We start from the raw sequence: 13,000 nt of genomic DNA on the forward strand, positions 1-13,000 counted from the left end.
CGATTTTTCAGTTGAGGGCAATCTCTAGCTAGATGCCCCAACTCCTCACACCGGTAACACCTGGTTTTGCTCAAGTCCCTCCTGGACTTAGACCGCCCTCGTTGCGATCTCCTGTCGCTCCGTCTACCGCCTCTTGCACCTCCAGAAGCCACCAAAGCTGAGCTATCGACACCTGAGCTCGAAGCTGGGTTCTCCCTCCTGAGAACCTCGTTCTGGAGTATCGCCGCGGTGACCTCGTCCATCTTGATAGTGCTCTTCCCCACTAGAAGAGCAGTCACCAAGGACTCGTACGAAGAGGGAAGCGACGCCAGCAAAACCAGCGCCCTGGTCTTCTCCTCAACGTTCTCGCCAACGCTGAGAAGGTCGGTGAGGATCTTTTGGAAGTGGCTCAGATGCTCCTGCACGCTCTGTCCCTCAGTCATCCGCAGTTGGTAAAATTATCTCCAGAGGAAAAGAGTGTTGGTGAGAGACTTCGCTATGTACAACTCCTCGAGCTTCGATCACAGCACCGTCGGGGAAGTCTCGCTCAGCACATGAATCATCACCTCATCCGCTAGATACATGCGGATGGTACTCACCGCCTGCATCTGTAGCCGTTTCCAATCCCGCACCTCCATAGTGATCGGCTTCTCATCGCACAAGAGAGCATCGATCAACCCCTGTTGGATGAGCACGTCCTTCACCCTTGCCTACCACAAGGAGAAATTGCTCTTACCATCGAACTTGTTGATCTCCATCTTGATTGTTCCTGTTTTCTCCATCTTCAGTCTTGCTCACCACCACTGCAATCTGCGTCCTTGTACCGTCTTGCTCTGATACCACTTGTTGGGTGGATGTCTGGCCAGGACACCACCTCCCAAGATCCTTTCAGTACCACGCGATGCAGCAAGATGAAAGAAGAAACAAAACAAAAGAAAAAACAATCAAAATATGTAGATCAGCCACAAAAGGGCTCGCCTCCACGGGGCATGCAAACTTCACTATGAAAAAGAAATTTTACAAGAGGAGACCTCATCCTCAACCCTTGTACACCCAATTCTCTCTCACTTGAAGTTTCCCTCACAAAAGCTCTCTCTCTCTCTCTTAGAGACCCCCCTGAACCCCTGAAGAGCCTGGCGACCGCTGTCAGGAGCCCTACTCCTTCTCTCACAGCAATGCTTCCGCCTCTCTCTCTCTTCTCGGGTTCGTACGGTGCTGTACGGCAAGAAACCCGAACCACACATCCTCTGTTTGTCACAGGGCCCTTTTTAAGGGGTTAAACATAGTTTAAACCTAATCTAATTAGGTTTAAGAGTCTTAAACAAGCCAAATCAGCCTCCTGAACCGTCGGATCGTCACCGGAATCTCCCTAGGCCGTTCGATCGTGCTCCGATCCACAGAATAGTGCCGTGGACCGCGAGAAATGCGTGGAAAATACCCACACGATCCACAGACCCCACTGTGGACCTCCCGGTCCACGGTGGACCGGGGCAAAGGGGCCGCGGGCCTGGGTCGCGCATCCCACGCAGGCATGGGTCGCCCGTCCCGCGTGGGCCTGGGCCCGGGTCGCGCGTCCCGCACGGGCCTGGGTCGCGCATCCCGCGCAGGCCTGGGTCATACATCCCACGCGCCACCGCCTGCGGCCGCACCGCTGCCGTCCGCCGCCGGTCGCCGGCGGTCCTCCACCGCCTCGATTCTCGTACCGACTTCAAAAGCTCGTATCTCCTCCATCCGAGCTCCGTTTCAGGTGATCTTGGTCTCGTTGGACTCCATTTTTCTCTGTGAACCTCGCTGTGGGCTGAATCTCGAAGCATCAAATCCTAACACAATCACCATGGGCTATTGTCCTGTCAAGGACATGCTGTACGACCGCCATGGGACGTTGTCCTGTCAAGGACATGGGTTAATTCTAATGACCTGACAACCCACGATGATTTGATAGCCCCCGGTGATTTGATAACTTTCCAGTTATCTACACCATTAATGGCGGGATCATACCGCATTCTACTATATAATGGGGTAAGGCAACGGATTTGGTAAGCTCTCTCTCTCGCTGAGCCCCTGATTTTTCCACTGTTGTCTAGCCTCTTCTCTGACTTAATGTTAGGATTTGACGCCTCGAGATTCAGCCCACACTGAGCTAACAGTGAGGTTCGCGGCGAAAAACGGAGTCCAACGAGACCAAGATCACCTGAAACGGAGCTCGGATGGAGGAGATACGAGCTTTTGAAGTTGGCACGAGATTCGAGGCGGCGGAGGACCGCCGGCGACCGGCGGCGGGCGGTAGCGGTGCGGCTGCAGGCGGCGGCGCGCGGGACGCGCGACCCAGGCCCGCGCGGGATGCGCGACCCAAGCCCGCGGCCCAGGCGGGCGCGCGGCCCAGCCGGGCGCGTGGCCCAGGCGCGCGCAGGCGCGGCCCAGGCCCGCAGGCCAAGCGGCCTGCTGGCCCCTTTGCCCCGGTCCACCATAGACCGGGCGATCCACGGCGGGGCTTGTAGACCGCGTAGGCATTTCCCACACGTTTCTCGCGGTCCACGGCACTATTCCGTGGACTGGAGCACGATCGGAGGGCTCAGGTGATTTCCGATGACGATCCGACGGTTCAGGAGGTTGATTTGGCTTGTTTAGGACTCTTAAACATAATCTAATTAGGTTTAAACCCTGTTTAACCCTTTAAAAGGGTCCTGTGACGAACAGAGGAGGGTGGTTCGGATTTGTGCCGTACGAAGCCCGTACGAACCCGAGAAGAGAGAGAGAGGTGAGAGTGCTGAGAGAGAAAGAGCAGGAGGCTCCTGGACAGCGGTCGCCAGGCACTCAGGGGTTCAGAGGGGATCTTCAAGAGAGAGAGAGCTTTTGTGAGGGAAACTTCTAGTGAGAGAGAATTGGGTGTACAAGGGTTGAGGGTGAGGTCTCCTCTTGTAAAATTTTTTTTTCATAGTGAAGTTTGCATGCCCCGTAGAGGCGAGTCCTTTTGTGGCTGATCCACGTATTTTGATTGTTTTTCTTTTATTTTGTTTCTTTTTTCTTCCTGCTGCATCGCGTGGTACTGAAAATATCTTGGGAGATGGTGTTCTGGCCAGACATCCACCCAATACTTAAGCATTGGAGGGTCTCTATCGGAGATATCTCCGGTCAGTGAAAATTTTCCTTGCAGGTGCATATTTTTGACGATCAGATGACGAGGAAATTGGCCGCAATATTCCCCATGCTTCATGAAAGAGAGAGAGGGGAGAACAAGCATCAGTTTCTCCGCATGGTGCTCCCCCATGCTTCATGAAAGAGAGAGAGGGGAGAGCAAGCATCAGTTTCTCCGCATGGTGCTCCCCCGACGCTTCAAAAAATAGGCCGCATGTATGGTTGTTTTGCTTCTGAGACCATGCAAGCCCGCACGTGGAATATAAGGACCACAAACTCCCCCTTCATTTATTTGATAGGAAATACATAAACACAAACCTCAGGGTACCACCAAGGATATACATATACATCACAACACAGCGGCAACCATGCTTCAACCCAGTAGTATGGGTCGGCTATAAAGCATAGTTTTCAAGCTCCACTAAACAAGCAAGCTAGAGAAAGGGGATACACAGAGAGGGCTATATCACCCTCCTATCACACTATTTGAGCAACAACATTCTCCTCCACGTCCACGGCTTCTTGCTCGGCCATCTCCACAGCCTCCTCCATGGCCACGTCAACAAGCTCCTCCATGGCACCTTCCACAGCCTCCATCGCTTCCACACGGATGCAACGGTATGGCCGCTTCCCTCGCAGGTTGCCACGTCGGTAATAGCTGCATATGATGTAGTAGTTACCGTTGTTGCACCTCATGCGTGCACAACCGAGCTGCGTCGATGTGCTCCACACCACCTGCGTGTAGTGCGAGCGTGTCCTTCCAGCAGCACAAGTGTTGGATGGGCAGCGCTAGAACTGCTTCTCTCTCACCCATGATGCCACCGCAGCGGAGGGAGTGTCCCTGCCGCGGGTGCCGATGTAAAAGTTCCAGCCGTAGGGGCCTGATGGGGGAATAGGCCTGCAGTCCCGGACATGTTGGGAGGCGTACCTCCGGGCAAAGTTTGCCAAAGTCTGGTTCCAACGCATGCGGGGAACGCGCACCGCCGCTCGGGCGGCGTTGTGGGGGTTGAGGTACTCATTCTGGGCTTGGGCGAGATAGACAGTGGAAAGACAAATGGCGCTCATTATAGCAAGAGAAAATGCAATCTTTGAGAACCCCATTCTCGTTGGTTTAACAGAGGAAGAGTGTGTGATGAGTGAGATGGCTAGGGCTGTTGGTGGTATTTATAGATGCAGATGGGGTATTTAGTGGAGGGCATCTTGCCCTTTATTCGCGGAAAATTCTGCAAGGTTAGGTACGCTGTCGTCACTGCTTCTTAATCTAAATAGCCATCACATTCTATCCTCCAATAAACTAAACATGGTTGTATAGGGTCATGGCTCTCTATGAAAAGGATTGTTTTGGAGGTGTTGTGTAGAGATTTAGTCAGTCATTGCCTTAAAGGTTCGGAAACTTGTATTTAACAAAGGGAAGTCATGCTGCTTCCTTTGCAGGCTCTGGCATCTCTGCTGGCAAACTTTGTTCTAACTTAACAGCTGAGCTGTTATCAGTTTTGCTTTCTTGGTTTACAAAATAAAATGAAGGTTTAAAAGATTAAAAGAAAGGAATATAGAGGTTTACAAAGATGATAAAAAGAAAAATAGAGATTTGCAAATATGATAGGCAAGGACAGATGGACATCTACAGTCTCCAATATTTGGTTTACAGAGCATCTCATTTCATGAAAAACTGGATGCTCCCATCCCGTAGTATTTAAAAACTTGGTTTGAGCAATCATAGCAACCAACTTTGGGTTACAACCATCACTTAGGATCAAGCTATTATAGTATTTAGTTTCATTTTCTTCTTAGAAGTCCAAGACAACCTATTGGCTTGAATATGGTGGGAGGACAACTAATTTCCATGTGTTATTACCCATACTAGAATTAATTTCTTCTTTAATTAATAGCTTCTTTCCAGAGAATACAGAGAAATTTGATCCAAGTATTTTTGCCTTTCTAACTCTTTTAGCTCTTCTAGCATAGGCTCAAGGTTTCTTTCTCTGTCATTCTCTAATTGTTCCTTTTTGTAGAAGATGATTTTGTTTTGAAACATATACTTTAAGTTTAAACCTACTTTCATCAAATATGATATCTCTTGCTCAATTATAGTATTGATTGCTATTGAGACATTAGGTTCTATTACCATAAATCTATATGTCTTACTGTTATGTATATATCCTAAGAATATATATTCGATTCCTCTTTCACCTGACTTTCTCTTTTTGGATTTAGAAATCCTTACAATAGCTACACACTCCCAAACTCTTAAGTAGTATAGATCAAGTTTTCTCTTCTTCCAAACATAGAGGGTTTTATTACTTTTTTTATCAAGAACTATTTTTAATTTATAGCAAGCTCAAATGGAGCTTCACTCCAAAATCTTGTCTTGATAGAGAATTAGAAAACAATGCCTTAACTATCTCTTTGGGCATCATATTTTTTTCTTTCTGTCACACCAATATCATGTAGCACATAAGATGCAGAAGTTTTATGAATAATTCTAGTGGATTCAAATTAATCAGGATCATAATATTCAATGCCTCTATCAATTCTTAAATATTTAATAAATATCTCACTATGCCTTTGCCTTGCCATTGTTGCCAACTTTAACACATTGCTGAAGCCTCTACTACCACCATTATCAGCACCATGACCATTTCCATCAGACCATTGTTGCCATAATTGTTATCTCCACATCATCACTAGTGTTTTCATCGGCACCATTGGTACTATTACTGTCATTGCTATTGCCTTTCTCCACCATATCATCTCTATTATCATCATTCTTTCTACTGTACCACTATCATCCCTACTACCAATATTATCACTAGCTCCATCACCTCAGCTATAGCTATTATCATGCCCTCAATATCAATATGTTTATTTTAAAAATAATTGACACCAAAAATCCTTATATTTTTATGAATTAAAAATAAAAATAATTTTTATTTTTATTCTTAAAATAAAAATAAAAATAATTATAATTAATATCTTAAGAGTATATATCTATTTAAAAAAAAAATATGTTCATTGCATCATTGTCTTTGCATTGATTTAGGAACCACAATTGACATCAATTTTGGAATTATAGTCGATGACGACTTCTTTGTCTTGTTCCCTTGATTATCGATGTGCAAGCTTCTGACTTCCATCTGGGCAGCATACATGGGAGGCCATCCCAACTTTTTTTTTTCAAATCTTATAGCATGTCAGGGTAACTCTCCTCATCAAGTTGGTCCAAAGGTTGCGTGGAATGGGAATTAGGATAGGTGCAAGAGATTTCCTGTATCAATCTTTTTTTTTTTTTTTTTTTGGGTAAACTACATCAAATCATCTTAAAATAACATATTTCCGTACATACGTCGAGTTATTCTACTCAAGGTCTGAGTAATGGCACTATTATATTACAAACCTCATAAAAACTGATGATGACGGCTACAACGATTGTAACGGCCCGCATTTGCCCCATCCTTTTAGATTTTTTTAATATTAAATTAATATAGTTATAATCAGCATGATAACAAAATATAATATAAGGTGTTGAAAAAATAATAAGGTTATCATCCAAGTCGCTTTTCAATCAATAAACAATTATTTTCACTAAACACGGCACATATGTTATTGGATAAAAAATAAAAAAATTGAATTTTAATTATTTAAAAAATAATAAATTTGACTGTTACAAGATGACCAGCATTTGCATCATATTATATGTTTTAATTTTTTTTAATATTAAAATAATATAGTTATAGTAACATTATAACAAAATATGATACAAGGTATTAAACAATAATAACGTTGTTATCCAAATTACTTTTCAATATTCAAAAAAGGTTATTTTCTTTGCAAGTGGAATATGTCTTTTTGGATAAAAATGAGTAAAAAAATTTGAATCTTGATTATTTAAAAAAATAATATGAAAACTGATTTTGACTGTTACAACAGTTGTAACGGCCAGCGTTTGTCCTATGTTTTAGATTTTCGTTTCACACAAAAATAAGATAGCTATAATAATATTATAACAAAAATTAACCTAAGACACTGAAAAAGTAATAAAGTTATGGTCCAAGCCATATGTCACCTAATAAAACAGTTATTTTGTTTTCAGATGGTACATACATTTTTGGACTAAAAAAATAGGTACAAAAATTTGAATTTTGATAATTTTAAAAAATAATATAAATGTCAAATTATTGTTTTTATTCTCATTATGTGGCAGCTCTTATAATGTATTAGAAATTAATTATCACTGTTATTTTAATATCTATTGCTAAAATATACAAAATATATGATATATATACCACTTTTAAAACCGTTGTAGGGATTGTTACAATATTATAGCTTCCATTAATTTTGTAGATCTGATAGCATCCCTTATACATTTTAATGTATCGCTATTATTTCAATATCATGCCCTTTATTCATGGCAAATTTTGCTAGGTTTGGTAGTCTTCCATCACCGGTGGTTAATCTTTATGGCCTTAACATTCTATGCTCTAATAAACTAAACATGATATGACTCTTTAGGATAAGGATTGTTTGAAGTATTGTATTGAGATTTAGTTACGTCATCTCCTTGAAGATGGGGGAAATTGTGTTCCCACGAAGGGAAGGAAAATAGAGGTTTACAAAGATTAAAGGCAAAGACAGACGGCCACCTATAGTCTCCAATATTTGGTGCACAAAGCATCTCATTTTATTTAGGCATGAAGTTTGAATGCACACATAATTTGTTTTAGCCTTTAGCATAGCTAAAACTATCATTAATTTACTCTTAGGAGGTGCTTGATTGGGAGAGTGAGAGTCTGAAATTAGAATCAGAATGGATAGTTCTCATTCTAATTGTTTAGTTGGAAGGAGTCCCATTCTGATTTCGATTTCAAGATGAAATGTGAATGACCCAATCTACATAGAAGTCAATCCCTACCCTCCTCTATGGATTCAAATTTTCATTCCAATTTCGATTTCAATTCCGATTTCGGTCATGAACCAAGTACTTCGGAAGATTTGACCATTTCGATTTTGATTCTAAGCCATTCCGATTTTTATTTCGATTTCGATTCCGGATACGAACTAAGCACCCCCTTAAAATTTAAATCTAACTGTTTGGGTGGGGAAGGGGGTCTAGAATCGGAATGAAAATGTGTGACACCCATTCCAACTGTTTGATTGGGAGAAGTCTCATTCCAATTCCAATTCTGGAGTGGAATGGGAATGGTCCAATCTACATAGAACTCAATCTCTACTCTGATCTATGGATTCAAATTTTCATTTCAATTTCGATTCCGATTCTAATTCCAGTCACGAATCATGCGCTTCGAAAGATTTGGCTATTTCGATACTGATTTCAAACCATTTTGATTTCAATTTTGATTCCGATTCTGGTCGTGAATCAAGCACCCTCCTATTTTATTTGAGCTATGCATGCAAGGGCCTCCATTTAGATTCAAATAATTAGTCTGTTAGTCTGTTTGTTTTGATTTTGCTAACTTAATGTTTATAGTTCTTAATTTGCTTGCCAGAGCTTCTTGAGAATGCCTTGCATGGCCCATCTAATCCATTTTTCATAGAATCCGTTGCTTGACTTACATATCCAATTGGCCTGCATATTGGTTAATTTAACTAGACTCCATTGTCTACAAGACTTTGTTCAAGTGACGCAAACCGTACAGCTTCTGAAGTTAGACGAACTCATAGCGCCACATCACATGTACAGCTTGAGGCTTGAGCATAGATTAATTTCCTCCATGAAAAGATTACCAAACCACTGAGAGTGAACCACCTGGTCATATATTTCTCCTAATCTGCTTTGTTGTTTTAATATTTTAAATGGCTGAAGTTTTTTATGGTTTTTTCTCCCTATCACAAAATGAAAAAAAATTAATATTTCGCAAAGGAAGAAAAAAAAAATAGGGACCAACAGGTTGATCGCTGAATGAGAATTATTATCCACCGTCCCCTTGCACTGATTGGGGCACCAAGCAAACATTGTCAGAAAAATACTAGTTAATTTAAGGGGTTCTACCGTCGTGCCACGTACAGAGCTTCTCTTGTTGCAAAAAATATATATTTAATATATAGAGCTCGATCTGGAAAATAGCAATCCAACGTCTTTCAATCCTCGGTCTTGTACTAGAATTATATAATACGAAACTATGAGTGCTATGCTTGCATTATGTGGTGACTGAAAGAGGGAAGAACTCAACAGGCATAGCCCACAATAAACCTTGATTCTAAATTCTGACATTGAGAGGGTCGCCACAGCACCCCATACATATCCTCTCTACCGACCCCCACCCGACCCCCTTTTTTTTTTAATAATTTGACGTCTGCGTCCATCATACCTCATAGAAGTTGGCTTCTTATTAGTTTGCATTGAAGCAGACTTTGAGTTTGTACCGCATGACAATCCCCTCACCTCCCATCCATAATTGTTTGGCTAAGTATCCATGAATAATTGCATCAAGTTGGCTGATATTTTTAGGGTCAACCAGATGCGGACGAGAAAAATGCGTAGTATATAGAAATTAGTATAGTCACAGAAAGTTTTGTTTATATTGAGCCACCTAAGCATATTGACATATGTATTTCATGATTGCATTCAAAATCTAATAAAGATGCGAAAACATGCAAATTCGTTGTCTTCGTTTTGTTTAAATACATCTGTCCAAACATACATATGACATTACTCTCAAGCATCACTACAAAAGGCTAGAAGGAAGGTAGGACAACAGGACTAGCAAAAATGATAGCTCTATTAACTGGTTTCTTGAGCATTTGCCAAATTAAGAAGCATTGTGGAGATCATTTGCCATCAGATCCAATCTTCTCCTCCTCAGATCATGATCAAGTACTTACCGATGACTCATTAAGACTACTGTGAAAAAAATCAAAAAACTAGATAGAATGATTTCATGTTGTTGTGGACCACCACCTCGGCCTTCGTTGACCATATCCTCAGTTATAGCCGAGGTGAATAAGGATCGGCCAGAGCCGATGTGAAGGAGTTAAAAAAGCATAGTCTTAAATTTGACAAATCTTTCCAATTCAGCAAGATGATCATTTTGGGAGGACAATCCTTCCCGCAACCCTAGAAAATCTAGATAAGAAAGGAGATCTCAAGAATCGAATCATATCCTAGATGGAAATAATTGCCACCAGCTCAATCCATGCATAATAACCAAAAATCGGTGAGTCTCCTAGGTGTGCACGACTCCAATTCCTCCTCTATAAATAGAGGGATGCGAGGACCCCCAGGTAAGCTCTCAAAATACTTTGAAATGCTCTCTCTTACTGTTGTTCTCCAATTTTTAACTAATTTGAGCGTTGGAGGGTTCCTACCGAAAAATCTTTCGATCAGAGACTTATTTTGCAAGTCCAGCTCTAGCATCCATGAGGTTTCTCTATCGGCACCTCATATCCACCTGAGGACTCCTCCACCTCATCTCCGACCGAGGTCATCTCCAATCGAAGACACTTCCATCTCATATCCAACCAAAGATATTTCCACCTTATCTCCAGCTGAGGTTATCTCTAGCCGAGGACTCCTCCACTTCGTCTTCAGTCGAAGACTCCTGACCTCATCTCTAATCAAGGAATCCACCTCATCTCTAGCTGAGGATACTTCCATCTCATCTCTAGCCAAGATCATCTCTAGTTGAGGATACTTCCATCTCATCTCCAACCGAGAATATTTCTACCTCATCTCAAGCCGAGGACTATTCCACTCCATCTTCTACCGAAGGTCTTTTCATTGCATTTTTTTCTTGAGAGACAAAGCCCACCTCACTAGCTTGGATTTTGGCCATAATAGAATGATACTAGAAGAAGAGCCCCAATCTTTACTTGGGGCTTATTTTAAGAGAGAGAGTGTGTGTTTCATTATGTGGCCACAAAAAGGAGCATCAAATGCCTCCCACCGCTCAAACAGTGCACAATCCAATGATGTTCAGCAGGAAGTCATGGTGCTTGAATCAGCCTAAGGCACTTTACCAAGCTGAAGAGAAGATCAACCCGAGGTTGAGCTATCAAGCTAAAGATCAAGGTGAAGATTAAGACCGAACCGAGATGAAGATCGAGGTCAAGCTGTCAAGTCAAAGGTTGAGGTGAAGATCAAGATCGAGGCTAAGCTATCAAGTCAAAGGTTGAGATGAAGATCAAGATCGAGGCCGAGCTACCAAGCAAAAGATCAAGGTGAAAAACATAATCAAGCCATGATGAAGACCGAGCCTAAGCTATCAAGTCCAAGACACTTCACCAAGTCGAAGAGAAGATCAAGATTGAGGCCAAGCTATGAAGCCAAAAGTTGAGGTGAAGATCAAGATCGAGCCGAGGTGAAGATCAAGGCTGAGCTATCAAGCTCAAGGCACTTCACCAAGCCAAGAAGAAAATCAAGATCGAAGCCGAGCTACCAAGCCAAAGGTCGAGGTAAAGATTAAGATTGAGATCGAGCAATCAAGCCAAAAATTGAGGTAAAGATCAAGACCGAATCTAGATGAAGATCGAGATCGAGCTATCAAGTCAAAGGCTGAGATAAAGATCAAGATTAATGCCAAGCTCCCAAGGCCAACCTCCAGAAAGTCGAGCTCCCAAAGATCAAAATTCTGAAGCCGAGCTTTGAAAGGTCGAGCTTCCAAAGTCAAGCTCTTGAAGGCCAAGCTCCTGAGAGGGACCTCCCAAAGCTGAGTGAATGAAGGTTGAGCTCTCAAAAGTTGAGGTAAAAAGATTGACTTGATAAAGCCAACTTGAGAAGGCTGATCAGAGGCAAACTAACTAGGACAAGATCTGCAACTCCAAAGGCCAAATGGAGCTCCTTGTCTATGGATGAGCAAAATAGTCATCATGATTTGCCAAACTCCTTAGTTATGGATAAGCTGAATAGTCACCATGATTTGTCAAGCTCCTCATTTACAGACAAGCTGAGTAGTCATCATGATTTACCAAACTCTTCATCTATGGACAAGCTGAGTAGTCACTATGATTCACCAAACTCTTCATCTACGGACAACTTGAGTAGTCGCTATGGTTTGCCAAACTCCTCATCTAAGGACAAGCTGAGTAGTCACCATGGTTTGCTATACTCCTCGTCTACAGACGAGTTGAGTAGTTGCCATGATTTGCAAAACTTCTTGTCTATGGATGAGCAAGTAGTCACCACAGTTCACCAAACTCCTCATCTACGGATGAACTAAGTAGTCACTACAGTTTGCCAAACTCTTCATTTATAGACAAGCTGAGTAGTCACCACGGTTCGCCAAACTCCTTATCTATTGATGAGCTAAGTAGTCGCTATAGTTCTTCAAATTCCTTATCCACAGATGAGCTGAGTAGTCCCCATAGTTCGCCAAACTCTTCATTGACAGAAGAGTGGAGTAGTCACCATGATTCACCAAATTTCTCATCTACTAAGTAGTCGATATAATTTGCCATACTCCTCATCTACAGATGAGCTGAGCAGTCACCATAGTTTGCCAAACTTCTTATCTTTGGACAAGCCGAGTGATCACCATGTTCACAAAGCTCCTCATCTATGGACAAGCTGAGTGATCATCATGTTTGCCAAGCTCCTCATCTATGGATAAGTTGGGTAAATGCCATGTTTGCCAAATGATGCTCCTCATCTACGGATGAGTTGAGCAAAGTTTGTGACTACAATAGCCAACTAGTGCTCCTCGTGCGAGTCAAGTGGAAACCCAATGATGATGCTCGCCAAACGGTGCTCCTTGTCTATAGATGAGTCGAGCATAACCCATATCTTCGAAGCTTGTCAAATGGCACTCCTTATCCATAGATGAGTCAAGCATAACCCATTCCTCCGACATTCAACAAACGGTGCTCCTCATCCATGGATGAGTTGAGCATAATCTGTTGCTCCGATATTCACCAAATGGTGCTCCTCATCCAT

General features: G+C 42.5%; 1 pseudogene; it reads right to left on the minus strand.

Annotated features, from left to right (window-relative positions):
- Window positions 1-3,426: 3,426 nt before the first annotated feature.
- On the minus strand, window positions 3,427-4,224 carry LOC105061539 (pathogenesis-related protein PRB1-2-like; annotated as a pseudogene).
- Window positions 4,225-13,000: the final 8,776 nt, after the last annotated feature.

The sequence above is a fragment of the Elaeis guineensis genome, chromosome 2, assembly GCF_000442705.2.
Source record: "Elaeis guineensis isolate ETL-2024a chromosome 2, EG11, whole genome shotgun sequence".
NCBI classification, from domain to species: Eukaryota; Viridiplantae; Streptophyta; class Magnoliopsida; order Arecales; family Arecaceae; genus Elaeis; species Elaeis guineensis.